Source organism: Marmota flaviventris, chromosome 17 (assembly GCF_047511675.1).
Source record: "Marmota flaviventris isolate mMarFla1 chromosome 17, mMarFla1.hap1, whole genome shotgun sequence".
Taxonomy (NCBI): Eukaryota; Metazoa; Chordata; class Mammalia; order Rodentia; family Sciuridae; genus Marmota; species Marmota flaviventris.
Window position 1 is genome coordinate 2,254,663 of NC_092514.1, and position 23,150 is coordinate 2,277,812.

Genomic DNA, 23,150 nt, shown 5'->3' on the forward strand with positions numbered 1-23,150 from the left:
CTAAGATCCAGTAAGAATTTCTCAGTCTTTGGAGATAAAAGCATGAAAAGAAAACTCCCCTGAGAGCTCAGGGCCCAGGCAAATCACATCTGCATCCTGCCAAAGTCCCCACATCCTGGACATCTTATACAGTTGGCATGAGGACGAACTAAAGATCAGGGACAATCATCAAAGGAGAAATAAAAGTAAACTCCACTTGAGCGTGGATTAGAGGGCTGCCCTGAAAATGCCAAATACTCCTAGAAATTTGCCCAAAACGAGCTTGTTAAAACTCAGTTCTAGCCTCCTGTTCCTAAAAATCACCCTCCTGCACCCTTCAGCAGTTCCATTCCTCTGGGATCCTATCTTTAGTGAATTTTTTACATTTTAAGGATATACAGATTAAGAGCATGTAAGACTTAATTTTGTATTTCCAGTAATCATTTGTTGAGCTCACCCCACTTATTAAAAGACATTTTCTCTTATATCCAATAAAAGATTTCCTATGCAGTTTTTCCAAAGCCCCCTGTTTAAAATGAGTCTAGCAAGAAATGCAGTTAATATATTGTTTCCTAATAATTTGACAATGATTTTCATTATTTTTACCATATGAACAAGAGAGATTTAAAATAAGACACTGAAATCTGAACTATTTCATTTGATAATTTTGCTGTAAAAGTCAATGCCTCCATCAAATAAAAACAAATATTCAGCATCAATTAATCAAATAGGAAAATCTACACCAAAGCACACCCACAATGAGATGGAAAGGCAAAAGCCAAAACCAATGGCAAAAAGGAGAATCCCGTGAATTGTGTGAATTCATACAGCTCTCACAAATATTTTTTGCTAGATACAGCATTTTAAACCAGGGGTCTTCAGACTCATATATTAAAACTGCCTTAAATTCAAACATCCCCATCACCTGTAAAATGCTGCAGATTGTTATATAATGATTAAAAGTACAAAATTATGCAAAAAAACCCCGCCCTTTGATAAATTGGTTTTTAAAAATTCTTAATTGAGGTTCTCTAAAGGGAGACATTAAGTGTACTGCCCGCTAGGTGTATTGATTGCTAGGGGAAGGAGGGTTAGGCACGTGCTGTTCCCAGCTCCCTCTTGGGAACACTTGACCACTTCCTGGGATCCCAGAAGGCAGCTGTCAGGAGAAGTGGCACAGCGCGATATGAACCGGCGGGGGGGGGGGGGGGGACGGGGGCAGCCTCTTTAGCGCCTCTCCACCTTCTCCATGGTCATGCCCCCGCCCCCGCCCTCCTCCCCATTGGGGCTCTGCGCCCCCCGCAGCGCTAGCCTGACACAGGCCCTCTGCCCATCCACCCCTTCACGTCCTTTTCCTCCAGCACGGTGCCCGCTTTTCCTTCTGAGCTTCCTCCTGGCGCTTCCTCTCGGCCTCTTCTGCCTTCTTCGTTTCTTCCTTGGCCTCCTTGTACCGCCACATGGGGATCTGCAGGTGGGTGCTGTCTTGGTGCTGCCCTTGCGGCCTATGCGCTCTGGCTGGAAGGTAGGCGCAGGCGCCTTGCTGATGCGGACCCTGGGGACCACCACACCTGGCCGCACACTGCTCAGGCGCAGGAGCTGCAGGGGCAGGAGGCTGGCCTTCCGCCGGGCAGAGGCTGACCCGTGGGCCACTGGCAGGTAGAAAGACGGGGGACTGAGTCTTGGAGCCTCCTCTCTGGAGCCCCCCACCACCTCAGAAGTCCGAAATTGCTGTTCAGCACCTTCTGCCTCCTCCCTCTCTTGGGCAAGGGTGTCCTGGTCCCCCTTAGCTGCCAGGATTTCCTGCACTGCCAGTCGCCGTTTTCCAACACAGGGAGGGTCCTCAGGACATACAGTTTGGCAGACGATGGCCACAGCAGGACTATAAAGGCTTGTGGTCATCCTGACCATATGGTCAAGGACGCCCCCATCCTCCAGGCCCCGGCCTGAGCGCGAGGTCAGCCCGGACCGCAGGAATTCAGCGAGCCTCTGCAAGCAGTTTTTGGAGGCTGCAGGCTTCAAAACCGCCTCCGCGGTCAGCGGCAGCTCTAGCCTGTACTTCTTCCCAAACTCTTCAGGGCAGGGTCGTTCCAGCAGCCTCTGCATGAGTTGGATGGCCTCCACCCTGCCTGTGTAAGCAGCCCACACCTGCGGTGACATCCCGTAGGCGGCTGCCCCGGTCATGTACATCTGCCCCTGAAAAACAAGAAGCACAAATGGGTGGCTGCAGCAGCAATTCAAAGAATGGAACAAAGGTTAAATTTCCAAAACCTAATAACAAGCTCTATCTTGGAGCCACTGCCACCTGCATGTGACAGTCACATACTGCATTTACCACTGCAACAAGAAAAGGTTTCTCATGCATCATTTGATGTTTTTGTCTTTTCTAAATAAAAATTTGTCTGAATCTAAATCATGATTTTTTTTTTTTTTTTTAAGAAATAATATTCCAGCGGAGCACAGTGGCTCACTCCTGTAATCTCAGCAGCTCGGGAGGTTGAGGCAGGAGGATTGATTGCAAGTTCAAAGCCAGCCTCAGCAATAGCAAGGCACTAAGCAAGTCAGTGAGCCCCTGTCTCTAAATAAAATACACAATAGGGCTGGGGATGTGGCTCAGTGATTGAGTGCCTCTGAGTTCAATCCCCGGTACCCAAAAGAAAGAAAGAAGATTCCATAGCTCTCTGCCAATGGAGACATGACTAGACAACAAAAATGACTTGAGATCACTTGATGATGCAGCTGGAGTGCTCTAAATGCTAATGGTAACAGTCACTTGCAAGGCACTTGGTACCATCTCTTCTGTCCTATCACCTGGAGGGCTGCTGTGGGTCCTCTTTTGTGGGAAATGGTGGTCCTTCACCTCTCCCACTGGGTAGTTAACTGGCTGGGGTACTGCAGCCCATATTCCTATAGACCAGACTGTGGGCTATTCCAAAACCGAGGCCATATCTTATGCATTTTTCTTCTGCAACACATCTAATCCTGGCAGGTGGGAGGCATGCCTATAACAAAGGTTCATTACAGAATGAATGATGGTCACAGTGGCTGGTGGCCTGCTGGCAAGCTCCATGGAGTAGAGAGCTCCAGGGAGCACCTTGGGTCCCCTGCACTCAGCTCTGTGTGCTAACAACCACCCAGCAGGGCAGGTGTGATGGTCAGTATTCTGTGTCAGCTTGGCTACACTAGAACATCCAGTGCTTTAATCAAACACTAATCTAGGTGTGGCCTGAAGGGATCTTGTATCTTTGGCTAACACCTTCTAATCAGTTAACTTTAAGTTAAGGAGATCAACCCCAAAGATGTGGCTAGGCTTCATCCAATCATTTACTGCCTTAAGAGCAAAGACTCAAATTTCCTAGAGAAGAAAAAGTTCTTGTTGCATTCATATATGAATATGCAACAGCAAATCCCATCGTTATATATAATTATAATACACCATACTACAGTGATGCAGCCACATCAATGTTTATAGCAGCTCAATTCACAATAGCTTATCTGTGGAACCAACCTAGATGCCCATCAGTAGATGGATGGATAAAGAGACTGGTATGTATACACAATGGACTATTTCTCAGCATTAAAAAGAATAAAATTATGGCATTTGCACGTAAATGGATAGAGCTGGAGAATATCATGCTACGTAAAGTAAGCCAGTCTCATAAAACCAAAGGTAGAACGTTTTCTCAGATTAGTGGGTGCTGATCCATAATAGTGGGGGTGGGGGGCATGGGAAGAATGGAGAAACTTTGGATTGGGCAAAGAGGAGGGTGGGGAAGGGAAGGGGGCATGGGGCAGGAAAGATGGTGGAATGAGACAGACATCATTACCCTAGATACATGTATAATGCCATGAATGATACAACTCTACATCGTGTACAACCAGAGAATTGAAAAGTTATGCCCCATTGTGTACAATGAATTGAAATATATTCTGCTGTCATGTATAACTAAGTAGAATCAATAAAACATAAAAAAAATTATCATGAACCAACAAAAAAACATGGAATAAAAGGAAAAGTTCTGTCTCTGGATTTCAGTATTAACTCCTACCTGTGGGCCTAGCCTACAAATTTTAGACTTACCAACCCCCACAACTGCATGAGCCAATTCCTTAAAATAAATCTCTTAATTTATGCACCCTATCAGTTCTGATTGTCTAGAGAATCTTTAATGATGTATCCCCAATGTCTTTCTGAATGTCTCTCCATTCTACCCACTAACCCCCCACATACAAACATTCCAACATTAAACTCCAAATCATCCTGGTGAAATATGCATAAATTTCAACTTGGCAATGTAGAAATTATTACAAAGTTGCTGTTAATCTTGGTCCAAACTCAGCCCCACATACAGTTAGAAATCATTCAGGATTTCAAGTCCCATTAGTCAAATCTCTACTGGCAAAGCAATGTGAAAAACTAGGGCAATTATCTAGTCTGTAAGCTCCCTGGAGACAGGCCTGGCAGAGGCAGCTTCATTTACATCCCACACAGACCCAGGTGTTGACATGCAGTGGCTGATCAATATGTGGTGAGCTGAGGGGTGGGGGCTCTGCCACTTCCCTGCCCTGCCAGCCCACAGTGGCCTCATAGCCAGGCAGACCTGGCTCACCTGAGCTCACCTGCTAATTGTCTTAATTCTGTGACACATTAAAGAATAGCCATCTTACAAGAGTGGTAATTATTTGGAACCAGAAATCAGGAGAACTCATTAGTTAGAGTACAATTTATAAACTGACTAAAATGAAAAGGGGGCAGTAAAAATGTCATTGCAGAAAATAGATGATACATTAAACCTTAATTAATTGCATGTCACTTAAAAAAGGAAAAAAAAACTGCAAAATTAAAATCTTAATGAACACTGCTTGAAAGAGACATTTTTCGAATGCTAATGAAAAACGAAAGGAACAGCTGTCCAAAACGCATCGTTCTTCTTCCTGTTGTCCCCACCTTTTCAAAATGCTCAGAAAATACAAACACCCCAAAGACCAAGAGCCATTGTGACCGCCATGCAGTTCTAGGATCTGAGTGGTGCTTAATTAGTGATTCACTTCCTAAGAAACCACTTCTAAAGGTGACATTGATGGCCAGGACATAGCAAGTAAATTATGAATGACAAGCAGAGTTACCCTTCATTGTCCACAGGGTATTTCTTCTAAGACCCCCATGTACACCAAATTCCAAGGATGCTCAAGTCCCTTGTAGAAAATGGCATGATCTTTGCATATAACCCATGCACTTCCATAGACACCAAACCATTTCTAGATTACTTATAAAACCTAAGGCAAGGTAAATGCTGTGTAAACAGTTGCTAGGCTGTATTGTCTAGTGACCAGTGACAAGGTAACAGGTCTGTACTTGTTCCATACAAATGCATTTTTTAGAGATATTTTATATCTGTAGTTGCCTGAATCCATGAAACAGAACCAAGGACATGGGAGGATCAACTGTACTGATGATTAACATTTTACTTTAATTCCTTTAAACGGATATAGAGAACTTCCAAAATGCCACTCTGTCCATCTTCTCCCAGGACACCACCAGCATCCTTGCCTCCTACCCAACAGTGCTCAAACCTGTGGACCAAGGGTGGGCTCTTGCCAATGGGTCCACTTGCCACCTTGCTGACAGCTAAGAGTTGTCTGCACAAAATCATCCTCTATTTTATTCAAAGCAACATACTCAGTTCTAGGCAATAGATCATAATGGTCTAGCCTAAGACTGCCCAACCTCAGCATTATTGGCATTTTTGGCCATGCTTGTAGTGAGGGCTCTCCTGTGCAGTGAAGGACTTTTAACAGCATCTCTGGTGACTACTGAAGAGATATCAGTAGCACCCCACCAGCTGTGACAACCAGAAATGTACCCAGCTGTTGCCAAATGTCACCTGGGGGACAATATCATCCCTGACTCTGAACCATTGGTCTAACCTAATGACTGAAGTATGTTTCCCATTTGTCCGACTGCCTGTGTCCAAGCAACCTTGTGCTGGCCTGAGCCCTATGGGGTATTCACCTCCCGAGAACAGGGACAAGTGTATTTGCTGCTGTTGCCACTGCCTCCTAACAGAGGTCTGGTGACTGTCTTGGAATCAAGAGGTGACAAAGCAGGAAGCTAAGGGAATTGATGAATAGGAGAAGAAAATCAGGTCCATGTTGTCTTCCTGAACCAAGGCCAGCTTTGGACAGTGACCACTAACCTTAAGACTCCTAGTGAGATATGAGGAAAAGACACCTGTCTAATCCACTCTTAAGCCAGGACTTCTGCTACTGCAGTGGAAAACATCCCAAACTAGTGCCAAAGGGGAAAAAATGATGTTCCCGCCCTCTCAGTTCACTTTCCCCTGGGAGTCAGGCCAGGACCCCGAGGACAGTGAGAGGTGGGCGCAGTAGTCACTTTCTTTTTTCTTCTTCACCAGCCCCCACCCTGGCGGCATCCTTCCTAGGCAGCCCAGCCCAGGCAGCCCTCCCACCACAGGAGGTGACACACCACAAGGGTGGGCCAGCCCTTGCCAGCTTCCTGTTGGGCCACCTCTAGCCTGTGTCTGGGGCACTGGGTGTGTAATCAGCACAGCAAGTCAGGATTGCAGGGTCATGGGGGAGAGCCTGATGTCCATCCCAGTGGGACTGAGGAGCTACCTCCATGGCACGGCAAGTGGGAAAGATGTACCCTGCCCCCATGAGGGTCCAGAATTGAAAGATAAATCCCCCAGTGTCCTTGTCCCTTGGGGTATCTCCCAGATGATTTCTGATCATCTCTCAGAGGGCCCAGCAGGGCTGAGTCCCAGTCACCCACCAGCAACTGCTCAGGAGCCGGAGGTCACTGAATTAGCATTGTCTCTTCCCAACTCACTCCCCCCACCCACACCCTGCCAGGCTGCTTCCCAAAAGCAACCTTTGAAAAAAGCTATTTGTCCTCAAGTCCTTGTCTCAGGGTTAGTTTTGGGGATGAAGTGGTGTGGTATGAATTTCCTGAGTTAATTTTTCTCTAATAACGTGAAACAACTCCAGTGTGGCAAATTCTCAGTTCATAAAAAAAATCCCATTTTCCTCATAAACAGAAAGCAATGTCTTAATATAAGTCCCTGGTTTACCAGAAGTCTAGTCAGGGCTTGCTGGAGATGAGCAGGACCGTGGAGCAAGAACACAGTGTCTTTTCTGGCTCTTCATCTTCCTTTTAATCTATGTGCTCCCTGGAATCATGCAAGATGAAGGCTTTTGATTGTTTCTCCTCCTGAGGCAGCAGCCTTACTTTATACGGCACTTCAGTTATAAACAGGGAACCTGGCAATCTCATTAAAAAATTGGGGCCTCCATGTGGCTTCTCAGAGCCAACCGATTTAAATAGACTTGTCACTCTGGGACATTAATATTCCACTGAATCAATAAGGTTCTGCTGCCTCTCTTGGGATTGTCATCAGCACAGATGAGAGTATTAGGAAGCCAAACACAAAGACCCACTGAATCAGGTTTCCAGAATCCCATTACATTTTTTAATTTAAATTAAAATTTCTGATACTTCAAACATTCTTTTTTCTACTGCACAATGCAGACCCAAGCTGATCTGTACCTGTACATTACAGATGGTGAGAAAATCTAAACAGTTGAGGGTTTCATCCAATTTGATCATTCATCACGTATAAGCTGAAATATTTGCTATTGAAAATAAACCACAACTCAGAAACTAAGGTGCAAGATGAAAAACATTCAGGAAATGAAGATCACCTCATCTGAAGAACTTAGAAAGGCATGTTTTTATATGTAGTAATGGTTGCGCACTTTACTTTTCAAATTATCACAGGATGACTGTTTTGCAGTTAACTCCTAGGTAACCTTCCTAAGCTATACATAGACTCACTGCATGTTGAAGGGTCTGTCAATCTAAAAGGAATGCTCAGGCTGTTGGGAACTTTTAATGCTTTAAGTTCTCTTGATATGGATATGTTTAAATGGAAATAAGAGGCATAAAAATAGTTGAGAATTTAATCTAACTTAGTAGTGACAATAGCAAATGACCACTCCCAACTAAAGCCTAAGGGGGCAGCTTGAATGCTCCCTGGAAAAAGTCTCATCTTTATTTTAGAGGGCAAGGCTCCAGTCAAAGAAGACAGAGTGGAAAGATAGAGAACCCTGCCCTGCAGCCACGGGATGGGCAGCTGGATCAAGCCTCACCTGACATGGTGGTTCTGGAATTTCCAATTATGTGGGGTGATGAAACTTTGCACCCTTCTTTTTGATGTTCTTTTTTTAAGAGAGAGAGAGAGAGAGAGAGAGAGAGAGAGAGAGAGAGAGAAGAAAAGATGATAAGTTAATATGAATTGGGTTTTTTTTTTAATTTTTTATTGTTGGCTGTTCAAAACATTACATAGTTCTTGATATATCATATTTCACAATTTGATTCAAGTGGGTTATGAGCTCCCATTTTTACCCCATATACAGATTGCAGAATCACATCAGTTACACACACATTGATTTACATATTGCCATACTAGTGTCTGTTGTATTCTGCTGCCTTTCCTATCCTCTACTACCCCCCTCCCCTCCCCTCCCCTCCCCTCTTCTCTCTCTGCCCCCTCTACTGACATTCGTTTGTCCCCCTTGTATTATTTTTCCCCTTCCCCTCACTTCCTCTTGTATGTACTTTTGTATAACTCTGAGGGTCTCCTTCCGTTTCCATGCATTTTCCCTTCTCTCTCCCTTTCCCTCCCACCTCTCATCCCTGTTTAATGTTAATCTTCTTCTCATGCTCTTCGACCCTACTCTGTTCTTAGTTACTCTCCTTATATCAAAGAAGACATTTGGCATTTGTTTTTTAGGGATTGGCTAGCTTCACTTAGCATAATCTGCTCTAATGCCATCCATTTCCCTGTAAATTCTATGATTTTGTCATTTTTTAATGCAGAGTAATACTCCATTGTGTATAAGTGCCACATTTTTTTTTTTATCCATTCATCCATTGAAGGGCATCTAGGTTGGTTCCACAGTCTAGCTATTGTGAATTGTGCTGCTATGAACATCGATGTAGCAGTGTCCCTGTAGCATGCTCTTTTTAGGTCTTTAGGGAATAGACCGAGAAGGGGAATAGCTGGGTCAAATGGTGGCTCCATTCCCAGCTTTCCAAGAAATCTCCACACTGCTTTCCAAATTGGCTGCACCAATTTGCAGTCCCACCAGCAATGTACAAGTGTACCCTTTTCCCCACATCCTCGCCAGCACTTGTTGTTGTTTGACTTCATAATGGCTGCCAATCTAACTGGAGTGAGATGGTATCTTAGGGTGGTTTTGATTTGCATTTCTCTGACTGCTAGAGATGGTGAGCATTTTTTCATGTACTTGTTGATTGATTGTATGTCCTCCTCTGAGAAGTGTCTGTTCAGGTCCTTGGCCCATTTGTTGATTGGGTTGTTTGTTCTCTTATTGTCTAATTTTTTGAGTTCTTTGTATACTCTGGATATTAGGGCTCTATCTGATGTGTGAGGAGTAAAGATTTGTTCCCAGGATGTAGGCTCTCTATTTACCTCTCTTATTGTATCTTTTGCTGAGAAAAAACTTTTTAGTTTGAGTAAGTCCCATTTGTTGATTCTAGTTATTAACTTTTGTGCTATGGGTGTCCTATTGAGGAATTTGGAGCCCGACCCCACAGTATGTAGATCGTAGCCAACTTTTTCTTCTATCAGACGGCGTGTCTCTGATTTGATATCAAGCTCCTTGATCCATTTTGAATTAACTTTTGTGCATGGCAAGAGAAAGGGATTCAGTTTCATTTTGTTGCATATGGATTTCCAGTTTTCCCAGCACCATTTGTTGAAGATGCTATCCTTCCTCCATTGCATGCTTTTAGACCCTTTATCAAATATAAGATACTTGTAGTTTTGTGGATTGGTTTCTGTGTCCTCTATTCTGTACCATTGGTCCACCCGCCTGTTTTGGTACCAGTACCATGCTGTTTTTGTTACTATTGCTCTGTAATATAGTTTGAAGTCTGGTATCGCTATACCGCCTGATTCACACTTCCTGCTTAGCATTGTTTTTGCTATTCTGGGTCTTTTATTTTTCCATATGAATTTCATGATTGCTTTCTCTATTTCTACAAGAAATGCCGTTGGGATTTTGATTGGCATTGCATTAAACCTATAGAGAACTTTTGGTAATATCGCCATTTTGATGATGTTAGTTCTGCCTATCCATGAACAGGGTATATTTTTCCATCTTCTAAGATCTTCTTCTATTTCTCTCTTTAGGGTTCTGTAGTTTTCATTGTATAAGTCTTTCACCTCTTTTGTTAGGTTGATTCCCAAGTATTTTATTTTTTTTTGAGGATATTGTGAATGGAGTGGTTGTCCTCATTTCCATTTCAGAGGATTTGTCGCTGATATACAGGAATGCCTTTGATTTATGCGTGTTGATTTTATATCCTGCCACTTTGCTGAATTCATTTATTAGCTCTAATAGTTTCTTTGTAGACCCTTTTGGGTCTGCTAGGTATAGAATCATGTCATCTGCAAATAGTGATAATTTAAGTTCTTCTTTTCCTATTTTGATGCCTTTAATTTCTTTCGTCTGTCTAATTGCTCTGGCCAGTGTTTCGAGAACTATGTTGAACAGAAGTGGTGAGAGAGGGCATCCCTGTCTTGTTCCAGATTTTAGAGGGAATGCCTTCAATTTTTCTCCATTCAGAATGATGCTAGCCTGAGGCTTAGCATAGATTGCTTTTACAATATTGAGGTATGTTCCTGTTATCCCTAGTTTTTCTAGAGTTTTGAACATAAAGGGATGCTGTACTTTGTCGAATGCTTTTTCCGCATCTATCGAGATGATCATATGGTTCTTATTTTTAAGTCTATTGATGTGGTGAATAACATTTATTGATTTCCGTATATTGAACCAGCCTTGCATCCCAGGGATGAATCCTACTTGATCATGGTGCACAATTTTTTTGATATGTTTTTTTATCCGAGTGGCCAGAATTTTATTGAGGATTTTTGCATCTAGGTTCATTAGAGATATTGGTCTGTAGTTTTCTTTCTTTGAAGTGTCTTTGTCTGGTTTAGGTATCAGGGTGATGTTGGCCTCGTAGAATGAATTTGGAAGTTCTCCCTCTTTTTCTATTTCCCGAAGTAGCTTGAAAAGTATTGGTATTAGTTCCTCTTTAAAGGTTTTGTGAAACTCTGCTGTATACCCATCCGGTCCTGGGCTTTTCTTAGTTGGTAGTCTTTTGATGGTTTCTTCTATTTCCTCAATTGATATTGGTCTGTTTAGGTTGTCTATATCCTCCTGACTCAATCTGGGCAGATCATATGACTTAAGAAATTTATCTATGCCTTCACTATCTTCTAATTTATTGGAGTATAAGGATTCAAAATAATTTTTGATTATCTTCTGTATTTCTGAAGTGTCTGTTGTGATATTGCCTCTTTCATCCCGTATGTTAGTGATTTGAGTTCTCTCTCTTCTTCTCTTCGCTAGCATGGCTAAGGGTCTGTCGATTTTGTTTATTTTTTCAAAGAACCAACTTTAGGTTTTGTCAATTTTTTCAATTGTTTCTTTTGTTTCGATTTCATTAATTTCAGCTCTGATTTTAATTATTTCTTGCCTTCTACTTCTTTTGCTGTTGTTTTGCTCTTCTTTTTCTAGGATTTTGAGATGAAGTATGAGATCATTTATTTGTTGGTTTTTTCTTTTTTTAAGGAATGAACTCCAAGCAATGAATTTTCCTCTTAGAACTGCTTTCAATGTGTCCCGTAGATTCCGATATGTTGTGTCTGTGTTTTCATTAATCTCTAAGAATTTTTTAATTTCCTCCTTGATGTCTTCTATAACCCATTGATCATTCAGTAACCTATTGTTCATTCTCCAAGTGATGTATGAATTGGGTTTTGTATGGTTGCCATGGAAAGATTCCCAATTCATGAATGTACTTGCCTTATCAGCAGCATATCATTAAAACTGCCCATGAAAGTGAGTCACACTGAAATCTGTGCTGGCATTAGCAGATTTTTCCACCTGTGACTCCTAGGGAAAGGGCTCTTCCCCCCTGGAACTCTGTGACATTCCTTGTGGGGTCGGAGGATTTCCAGAAGTAGTGTTGAGTCAGTGATAGGAGGAAGGGTTGGGGACCCTGTGCTGTCCTTTGAAATTGCAGAATCCAAATACTCAGGCCTGACATCCCCACATACACACACCCACTCACACACATGCACATCCCCCCACACACATGAGGAAATCATATTCAGGAATGAACAAAGGACAAGAAACACAAGGCCAAAGGAGGCAGCCATTGGTTGCAGAGGGCAATGCCTGTCGGAATCCCTACCCACAACGTGGTGATATTTGGAGGTAGAATCTCTAGGGTTTGAGGTCATGAGGGTGGAGCCTCATGAAAGGCACCTTGAAGATCTCTCTAGCCCCTTCTGCCATCATGTGGGGAAACAGAGAGAAGGTGGCCGTCTTTAACAGAAATCAATCCTGCTGTCACCTGACCTGGAACTTCCAGCCTCCAGAACTGTGAGAATGAGGTTCCTGTGATTCACAAGCCTCAAGTCTACTGTGTTTGTTATAGCAGTGAAAGCTAACCTTATAGCAGGCTAAGACTTGGGTCCACCTCCTAGACATGCAGATGCAGTGAGACAATAAAATCCAACCCAGAGCTAATACTCAAGCCACGGCCAGCACTTCCAGTACACCTGCCACTGCTTTAGGACATCAAGGTCAAGTTCAGAGCAACCCCACAGTGGACCAGTGCTATGGTTATAGTTAAAGCTTTGTCCCAGGGTTTTATAAACTGACTTCCAGACCACTCACGTATAATCGAATCAAGACTTTATTGAAGCACACTGGTGGCGGCTGACCAGAACATAAAGCTGTTCCCCTGATCATCTCCAAACAATTGCAAGGGCACTGCTTATAAGCCTGAAAACCACAAAAGTAATGTTCAGGGGGTCTAGCCAATGCAAGCAAGCCAGGTTACAGAAGCGGGACAGTGAAGTCAAGCGGAGGGAAGCCTAACCAATCACAGTTAGCCCAGTCACCCCAGTTATAGAAACAGAGCCCCATTACCCTAGTTACAGAAACAATACCCCATTAGGGAGTTCCATGTTCTTAAAGGTTTCTATAGCAAAAGGAAAAGAACATCTTGCTCCAGTCGTGACTCTTCTACTTGGCATGGTTGTTTTACAGGATGAAGTCATAAAACAAAATGGAGTCACATTTGCTCCTACTACCACATTCCCCACTGGTTTTAGTAGGTTTGATGTCAATCTTGCACATCATTAGGCCTCAGTTTTTGTTTCGTCCTTCTGTGTCTAAGGGACTATACTGGGCTCTCAAGACCATAAGTCTGACCCCATCTACATTCTTTTGTGTATGTGGTTTAGGAGGGTTTTTAAGAGGCAGGGTCCTACAGTAATACCAATCAGGAGAAGGACTAGGGGCCCAACTATGGCTGAAATGATGGTAGTCAACCAAGGGGACCATGAGAATAGGTTTTGGAACCAGTTGCCTGAAGTTTCTAGTGTTTCATCTCTTTGCTTTAACCTGTTTCTCACAAGTGTCAAACTGTCTTTTATTATACCAGAATGGTTTGCATAGAGACAAGTTTTTCCTGGAGCCATACAAAGTCTTCCTTGTTTCAGAAAGAGACCATCTAGACCTTATCTGTTTTGTAAGACTATTTCTGTCAGAGAGTCTAGTGGAACCTTTAGTTTGGAGATTGACTTTTCTAGTTTTCCTAAATCTATATCTATTTGATGGCCGAGGGACTTCCAAAACCAGCCAGGAGGGGAACTAAAATGGGGGTAGCCAGTCTATGTTGATAAATCAGTGGGGCCTGGCCTTTTAATAAGTCCAGGTGTTCTTTCCCTTTACTCCACCGAAATCGTAGGTTACATAGTTCAGAGTTATTGGCAGGTTGGAGATTTAGGCAAGGACTTCGAAGTGGGACCCAGGAAGCACAATTTTTGGCAAACAGGGAGTTGTCCCACTTATAAGTTGGGTTGTGGAAGCAAGTGTCTCTTTCTGGGGATCACCCAGTGTAATCTTGGGAGTAGTTTTCCAGGTACATCTTTCTGAGTTAGACATAGTGGCGAACATCTATATTGACCGTAATTTTCCCTCTAATATTAGGGACCTCCAACTGCCATAAGGGAAAAGAGTGATGACCGTTCTTGCTACTTTCAGCTGAAAGGGGGGCGATGTGCAGTGGGCAAGCAGTTTGGAGTTCCTTTTTAGAAACTGAGTGGGTCAAGGAGTCCATGGTAAAAATCTGGCTCAGGAAGAACAGGATGTAAATTCACCTGGGGTGGGCACTTCTATGAGAGAAACAAAAAGACATGAGTGCTGAAGTAAGATTAATACAAAATAGCAGTTGTAGCATCTGGAACCTGTCCATGAATATCATGAAAATGACAGAAATTAATAATTGTTTACCAGGAGCAGAAGACCTGAGAAATTGTCCCCATAACAAGGCCTAACAAAGCCTAATAAGGCACTTTTTTTTAGGGAACATAGATCTTTAACATTGTCAGAATTATCAGGAATGTAGACACAACATTTAGTTAAATTAGTTAATGTCATCCGATTTTTGTAAAAACACCTTTTTGGCATGACCTTTTGTTACTTAGGGCTAGATAATTATATTAATAAACACTGATTACATCTACCTGTATAGGAAGTTAGGAAGATCTATAGGCCTTAAACTGACTAAAAACTTCTGGCAGTTTTTTTATTGATAGTTATCAGGCATTTTTGCCTAAGAATTTTTTTTTTGTTGCCTCCAGTCTTACTTATTTTTTGGGGGATGCTAACACTAGTGCACATTTTAAGTTACATTAAAATTACTGTAGTTTCTTTTTAAATGTCCAGGAATGGCTGTGCTTTGGTTTTTAACTGTTTTTGCTAGGTGTTTAAGACCAAGCTGGTCAAACTGACCATGTTTCTATCTATTGGTAAGAGTCAGCTGAGTTTCCTTGGAGGACATTCTTGGGGAACCTGTGAGCAGAATTTTAGCTCTGTTAGTGTCATCTGCATTAGGATGGGTCAAGGACTTGCTGACCATATGGCCTCCCTTGGAAGCATCAGGTATGTCTCCTTTTTAAATGACCCTCCTGTTTTGCAGCATGTACACTCATTGGCTTTCTGTTCTCCATTGGTCTCATTAATCTCCCTTATTGGGAGGTTATGTGGCCTGAAGATGCAAAGCTTTTTCCCCTGTCCTGGGTTCAGGCTGACTTAGAGGGCAAGAGCAAATATTGGTTTCTTTGGCCCCTTTATTTTAACCTTAATATTTAAATTTGGCCTTAAACATCCAGCAAGTCAGTTTTACCAGTTTTAAAGTAAGAATGCTGGGCTTTAACTTTAATCTTTATAACTTTATAGTTTATGTTTACATAACATAATATACTTACTTTATTTATTAATTTATATAATGCTGAAGATCTTCCTGAAGACAAAAGATGACACCTTAGCATCTACTGTATGATCCAATCACTGTACACCAACAAGGTAGCTTGCAGATCCAGAGAGCCCATTAGATTTTGGCTATAAAAACTCTCTCTTGCCAGGTCCTCCTCACTTTCTCTCTCCTTTTTCTCTCACTTCCCCTGTCTCTCATTCACTTTTTTCCTCTCTCTTTTTCCTTCTCTCTCTCTCTCTCTCTCTCTCTTGCACTTCTCTCTCTCTTTTATATTTCTCTCTCTCCTTCTCTCTCTCTCTCTCCCTCTCTCTCTCTCTCTCTCTCTGTGTGTGTGTGTGTGTGTGTGTGTGTGTGTGTGTGTGTGTTAATCAGACACTGTCACAGTAAAGGTCTCTTGGTTGCTCTGAGTGTATTTGTCACATTTTTTTAAAGATATAATGAAAATACAAAGTGAAATTAACAATAGTAAAAACATATTTAGCTTGTATATAATTTTGAACCTTGGCTGAGTTATACATTGTATTTTTTATTTGAGATCACAGTAATCTTTTTAATAAAATAATCTTTGAATATAATATAACTTTAACTGAAATATGGCCTACTTTGAAGTTATTCTGACATGTTGTAAGGTGGGAGGCAGAGCCTTATCTCAGAAAAGGCAGGGCCTTTTACAAATCTTAGGTAAAGTGTTTTCCTTTAAGCCTTTTACCTTAAAGACTTGTATACCTGAATGATATGAATGCATTTAATCTGTAAAGAAGAGTAATGTACCACACTTTTATTGATGTTTCTATATTAACCAAGGTTAGCTTTTAAAGGAAAATCTAGACTTTGTAAATGAAGGACAATACTTTAAAATAACAGTTGCTGTTTAGCCACAGATGTAAAAACCTTGGTTTTTCCAAGATTACTTGTTCTAGGGGATAAAACTTAACAGACATAATGTAATTAACATTTTTCGAAGTTTTTGTCAATTTAACATATAAATATATCAGTACATTATTATTTGTCCTTAGGGAAAAACCTTGAATAGTTTTAACTATTTGTGTTACATATATATAACCAACTTAGTTACATATAAACCTTTTAATATTTGTCTTTTATTTATAGACCTTTATATTACTTAATAAGAGCATTTGTTGTTTACTTGGATGTATTATAATTATACTTTACCACATAAAGACTTTTTACCTGGAAATGTGTTTTATTAAATATATTCTTATATTTAGAACTTTTTAATAATTTTTAATCTATTGACCCTTTCTTGTTTGTATCTTGAAATAACCCTTATAAATTTTTGAATTTAGATAAATTAATTCCTTTTAATAATATGAAATATTTGTTACTTACAGTACTTTAATTGAATTACAATTGAAGCATCTTGACTCTTTGTATGTACAATTATACCTGTTGGGACTTTGTAATTTATAGTAACCTTGTTTTTATAATAACACAAAATAATTTTAAACGTTTTTTTTTTTTTTTTTTTAGTTTACCAATTTAAGAAAACACCAACATTGTTTAAATATTTTATCTTATGGAATTTAAAGAGTTAAGAGTACTTGATATTATATTTAACAGTTAGCATTTTAACTTTGTATCAATTAGATGTCTTTAACAAACACATCCATGATTAATTTTATATACGTTTAGATGAAATTCATATATCTTTTTTTAAAAAAACAAGGTATCAGACAAGTGCATTGAATAGTATTAGTAATTTTTTTTGTTGTTGTTGAATAAAAACCCTAGAGACAATGAATATCAGACACTTTATAGACATTAACATTTTAACAGCTGTTTAACCATCTAGAAACAAAACTGTGCATTAGTAACTTTAAAGACATTGGTACTTTTATCTATTTCCCCAATTTAAATTGAATATTTTAAATTATATTTACCAAAAGTATTTGGATCCATTTTTTAAAATTTTAATTTATGAGCTCATATGTCAATTTTTTTTGTACCAAATATATGTAGACATGGCAATACGCATAGACAGACAGTACACTGGTGTACCCACACAAAACAAACAGACAAACAAAAGCCTTGTAGCTTATTTTTAAAAACCTATTAGATTGAGAGTTAACCCTTGTAAATTGGCCTTAGAATAAAGCAGAGTATAATCAGAAAAACATATTAACTTAGGCATATTGGATCAAAATTATGAGTCTAACAAATATAGAATTTTAAAAGTTTTCTGACCTTTTTCCTGAGGTGGTCCTATTCATGAAAGCTGAAAAGAGTTGAGGGAACATAGGCAAACGAAGGGGGTTTATTTTTCCCTGGAGGAATTTCCCAAAGATGCAGCTTTATTGGTCTCCTTGGGAGAGTCCCCCAGGTTGGGGTCCCATTATAAACCAGTTTTTCTGGTTTCTTGGATAGCAGCCACCAACTTTTAGCATGACATTGAAAAATCTTTAGACCATTTTTTAATAGTTGGGAGTTATTCATGCTTTAAATACTGAGAGACAAAAGCCAAATTTTTTAGACAAAATTATGTTTTTGTTATACAATTTAGGAATAATAATTTTATAAAACATTTTAGTTTTAATCTGTCCTGTATAGGAAATGACATGATTTACCCAGTTGGCCACCTGGCCCAGTTCCTAAATGAAGACAACCTCTAGAATGTCTTTTTCTTTTTACCTTTAGCTTTTACTTTTGACAATTTTATTAGTCTTGTTGGCAGCACTTTACATTTTAATGAAAGCTGTAGTGAGCACAGTTAAAACAGTTTTAACCATTTTTATTAGAAATAAAATGAGGTAGAAATTAACACAGAACACAAAGGAAACAAACAAAAACAAACGAACAGACAAAGTCCTGAAAATTGTTAAGAAAACAAGTTAAAGGAGTCCAGGTAGAGATCTCTGTAGCATTTCCTTGTCTCTGATGTTGGTGGAGTGAAGGAGTCCTGATGAAAGAAGAGCGGTTATGGGAACAAGAAAAGGGCCCCAGGCACAACACTCAAACAACAGACAAACACAAGACAAATGGCTGGTGAACAGACACGAGACAAATGACAGACAGCAAGCAGATGCTGGAGAAATGACAAACAGCAGAACAGACACAGGACAAGCAACAATCGCTGAGATCACACAGGGAGACCTCTAATGGGGCAGAGACCACGTCTCGTCCTGCCCCCAGACAGATGAGGCCTCCCAGGGAGGCCTCCAGTGGGCCCCAGATACAGATAGATGAGGTCTCACAGGGAGAACTCCAGGGAGACAGTGACAATGTCTCCTCCTGTCCCGAGGAAGGTGTAAGCGACTGCATCCAATCTGACCTTTTCCCCCAGAGAAGAGTCGACTCACCAGAACTGACAGCTGGAAGGAGGCTTTTCAGAGCATCCTATGATGGATTGGAGTCATCCTCGGAGTGAGGCAGAGAGGGGACACACTTGCCCTGGGTAAGCAATGGCCCCCAAAGGAGATGGTGAAAAGAGACAAAAAAATTTTAAAAACAAAAGCCCAAGGACACTTCAGTTGTGCTGATCACTGGAGCTGTTCCCATGGTACCTAGGTTTTCAGGCCACATGGTAGACCTCCACTTCCCAACATTTTGTGAGATTCTGACTTGACTCAGACTTGCTTTAGGTAATGAAATGTCAGCCAAATGGCACGTGTTGCTTCCACTGCAAGAGGGCATATAATCTGTCACGTTCCCTGCTTTCTGCCTGAACCATCCAGATGCTGAGAAAGAGGGACCCTCAGCCTGAGCCTCCATACAGGAAGGGAGGAAAGGCCCCACTCCCCAGCTCCACAGCTGGCACCTGTGCATGGGTGAGCAGGAAGCAAGCCTTGGTCATGCTAAGCCACTGAAATCTGGAGTTGCTTGTCATCCCAGTGAACACGGTCTGTCCTGAGTGTGTGTGTGTGTGTGTGACAGTAGTGTGCACCTACCACTGTGTCACATCAACAACTGTCTGCAAAGCCACTGCCCCTCCAACCTGGGACTGTGCTTTATTTTATCATTCTGTATTTGCTACTTGATCAGGAAGAAGATGCACTTACAGTTATGCACTGGTGAGGACGGGAGTTTGGACTTTTTGAGAAACAAAAACTTGACACCCATGTTATACCATATATTCTAAAGACATTTTACAAGATGAGTCCATCCACCCAGGGATTTGCCATTCCAGGGCGTACATTTAGAACCTGAGCTGGCTGAACCCAGTGTGGCCAGATGTGGTGTCATTGTTAAGTGTCCCCAGAGACACTTGTGGCTCCTTCCCTTCAAACCTCTGCCTTGAGAGCCCTTCCTCTGCCCACTGCCCACAAGGCCTAGTGGATCTCCATGCCTGACCCTCCTGCAGACCATCCATATTCAAGCCCCTGAACATGCCAGTCTGCCAGGGATGCTGGGCCTGAGTGGGTCACAATCCTACCTTTCTAGCTTGGTTTCCTGACATCTGCAAGATGTCGATAAGCATCTGTTGAATGAATGCTCAAGCTGCTGAAGTGCTCCAGGACCTCTTACCTCCACGATACTCAGCTCACTCTGAACCAAGGGCTAGCACCAAGTGAGGTGAGCTTCAGGTCTTTATCATGCTTCCGCACTCAAGAAAGGAAATGACTTGAGGAAACCACAGGGCAGAAGGTTGCCTGTCAGTGTGGAAAGCACCACTCTGGGCCCAGATCTGAGGATGAGTAAGAGACCTGAGAGCAACAGGCAGACCCAAAGAATCCCAAGGCGCTGAACCCAGGAACTCCACCCTCAGGAATGCACTGTGGGGACATCAGAAATATGTCAAGAGATCTGCAGAAAAATCTGTAACTGAAAACACGTATATAGCTAGCTAGCCAGCCGGGCATGATGGCATATGCTGGTAATCCCAGCAGCTTCAGAGACAGAAGCATGAGGGTTGCAAGTTCAAAGCCAGCCTCAGCAGGTTAAGGAAGCCCTAAGTGACTCAGTAAGACCCTGTCTCAAAATAAAATACAAAAAAGTACTGGGGATGTGGGTCAGTGGTTAAGTGCCCCTGAGTTCAATCCCCGGTACCAAAACGTAGAAAGAAATGGCCAGCTAATTAGGTACATGCATGGGACCCCATGTCACTGAGCTAGGAACCCCATGTCACTGAGCTAGGAATGAAGCCACAATTCAGCTGCTGATTGGAAAGATGTTCCCAGGACAGTATTAGATAAAAAAAAATAATAATAACCACAGTTCAGAACAGGGGTATGATATCATTCCTTCTTTCCTTTCCAACATGTGTGTGTGGCTCTGGCAAAACTGAAGTTCTTTTATTTTTCTGAAAGGAGAAAAGGGAAACCTAACTGGCCATTCTGTGAGGGACAAGCCTTGTAGGTTTTATAATTTGAATCTGTTTCAATGTCCTTTCAAGGTTCATGCATTTTTAATTATCAAAATAAAGTTACATGACAGAAGTGCTCCCGATGATATTTATATTTTTATTGATGCTTTTCTGCCTCAAGTAAAAAGATGCCAAATAAATTGTTTTGAAGAAATAAATGAGGCAAACACTAATAAAAGGACAAATAAATGTGTAAAATACATTAGGAGAATTCTTTCCGAATAAAATATATCAAGAGAATTCTTTCCAAGTGAGGGTTCACTCTGTCATCCTAGAAGTTGGATTTGATGAGTTCAAGGTTGTCAGTAATTCAAAACAATTTCCCCTTTAGATTAAATTTTCATAAAATGTGAATTTTACTATCATTGTAAACCTCTTACTTGGATATATGATTTCAGATTAAATTAAATTTTCCAATTAATTATTTAGGAGTTCCATTATCCTCAACCATGGTCCATCCACCAAAAATTCAAATACGAGTAGATCAACTCAAATCACTAAATGACTTTCAAAAGTTATTAGGAGACATAAATTGGATAAGGCCTTATCTAGGCATACCAACAGTAGAGTTGGGACCTTTATTTGATATCCTAAAAGGTCCATCAGATCCAAATTCACCCTGCATGTTAACGCCTGAAGCAAGAAAGACATTAAAAATCATTGAAACATATATGGAAAATACATATTTGGATAGAATTGATATAAGTTTGCCTTTATTATTTATTGTACTACCATCAAAAAATATTCCTACAGGAGTATTTTGGCAAGAAGGTCCATTATTATGGATACATTTATCTTATTCTCCTAACATTATTCTTACTAGGTATCCTGAGGCTGTAGGACAATTAATACTCAAAGGAATAAAAGCAGAAAAGGGAGTGTTTGGAATTTCTCCCAATAAAATTATTAATCCATACACAATGAATCAAATTGATGAGTTAGCTAATGAGTTAAATACTTGGGCAATAATCATGTGCAAATCTAATGTTTCATTTGATAACCACTTACCATCTAATCCTTTGTTGTCTTTTTGGTCATCGCATCCTGTAATTTTGCCAAAAATGACAAGAAAAACATCTATCATGAATGTTCCAAATATATTCACTGATGGGTCAAATAATAGTACAGCAGGAATAGTTACACCTGATCAAACGTTTACATTTTTAGTACCCAAACAATCAGCTCAAAAGGTAGAGCTTAATGCAGTATTACAAGCTTTTGTGATGTTTAAAGATTCTGTATTTAATTTATTTTCTGATAGTCAGTATATAGCTAATGCTATAATATTCCTTGAAGATGCTGGTAGGATTTCCCCTTCCTCTACTGTTTTCTCTTTGTTTTCCACTATACAAAGTCTAATCTGGGACAGAAAATATCTATTCTTTATAGGACATATCAGGGCACATACAGGATTGCCTGGAGCCCTCAGTTTGGACAATGATTTAGCAGATAAAACTACACATGACATACATATTTTCTCTATGCTAGACGAAGCTACAAATTTTCATAAAAGGTTCCATGTGAATACTAATACTTTACAAAAGCATTTTAAAATAACTAAGGAACAAGCTAGACAAATAATAAAACAATGTCAAAATTGTGTGACATTTTTACCACAAGTTAATCTTGGAGTCAATCCTAGAGGACTGATACCTAACCATATTTGGCAGATGGATGTCACACACTTGCCAGAATTTGGAAAATTAAAATCTTTGCATGTTACAGTTGATACATTTTCCAGATTTTTGATGGGCTCCCTTTATGCCGGAGAAAAACCTAAAGATATTATAGCTCATTGCTTACAAAATTTTGCCACTGTGAGTGTTCCAAAACAGTTAAAAACAGATAATGACCCTGGTTATACTTTACCTCTTTTAAACAATTTTGCACATCATTTGGCATTACTCATATAACAGGAATCCCATACAATTCACAGGGACAAGGCATAGTTGAAAGAGCTCATCAAATTATTAAAATGTACTTATTAAAGCAAAAAGAGGGAATTGGGACGGGGTATATATCCCCCAAAGATAAACTTAAAATAACCCTTTTTACTCTAAACTTTTTAAATTTGGATTCATCCGGGATTAGTGCTGCAGAAAGAAATATGTGTTCCAAAAAATATACATAAGCCCAAGGTACTTTGGAAAGATATTCTAAGAGGACAATGGAAAACTCCTGACCCAGTGATTGTCTGGAGTCGGGGGTCTGTTTGTGTATTTCCACAGGGAGAACAGCAGCAGATTTGGATTCCAGTGAGACTAACTAAAGCGATTTCTACAGACCAAAAAGAAGATGATTTGGCTCAAATCCATAACAGCTGATATCCAGAACTCCAGTTTGGCTGTCCTTACATCTGCGACAGTGGTTCTCCCACACCTGGAGGCTAATGAAACCAGGATGCTTTTTTCAATATCTATTTTATTATTGCCCTTTCCCACATCATGA

At 40.7% G+C, this 23,150-nt stretch overlaps 1 pseudogene; it reads right to left on the reverse strand.

The window, feature by feature from the left end:
* Positions 1-1,321: 1,321 nt before the first annotated feature.
* Positions 1,322-8,152, reverse strand: LOC139702408 (ankyrin repeat domain-containing protein 33B-like; annotated as a pseudogene).
* Positions 8,153-23,150: the final 14,998 nt, after the last annotated feature.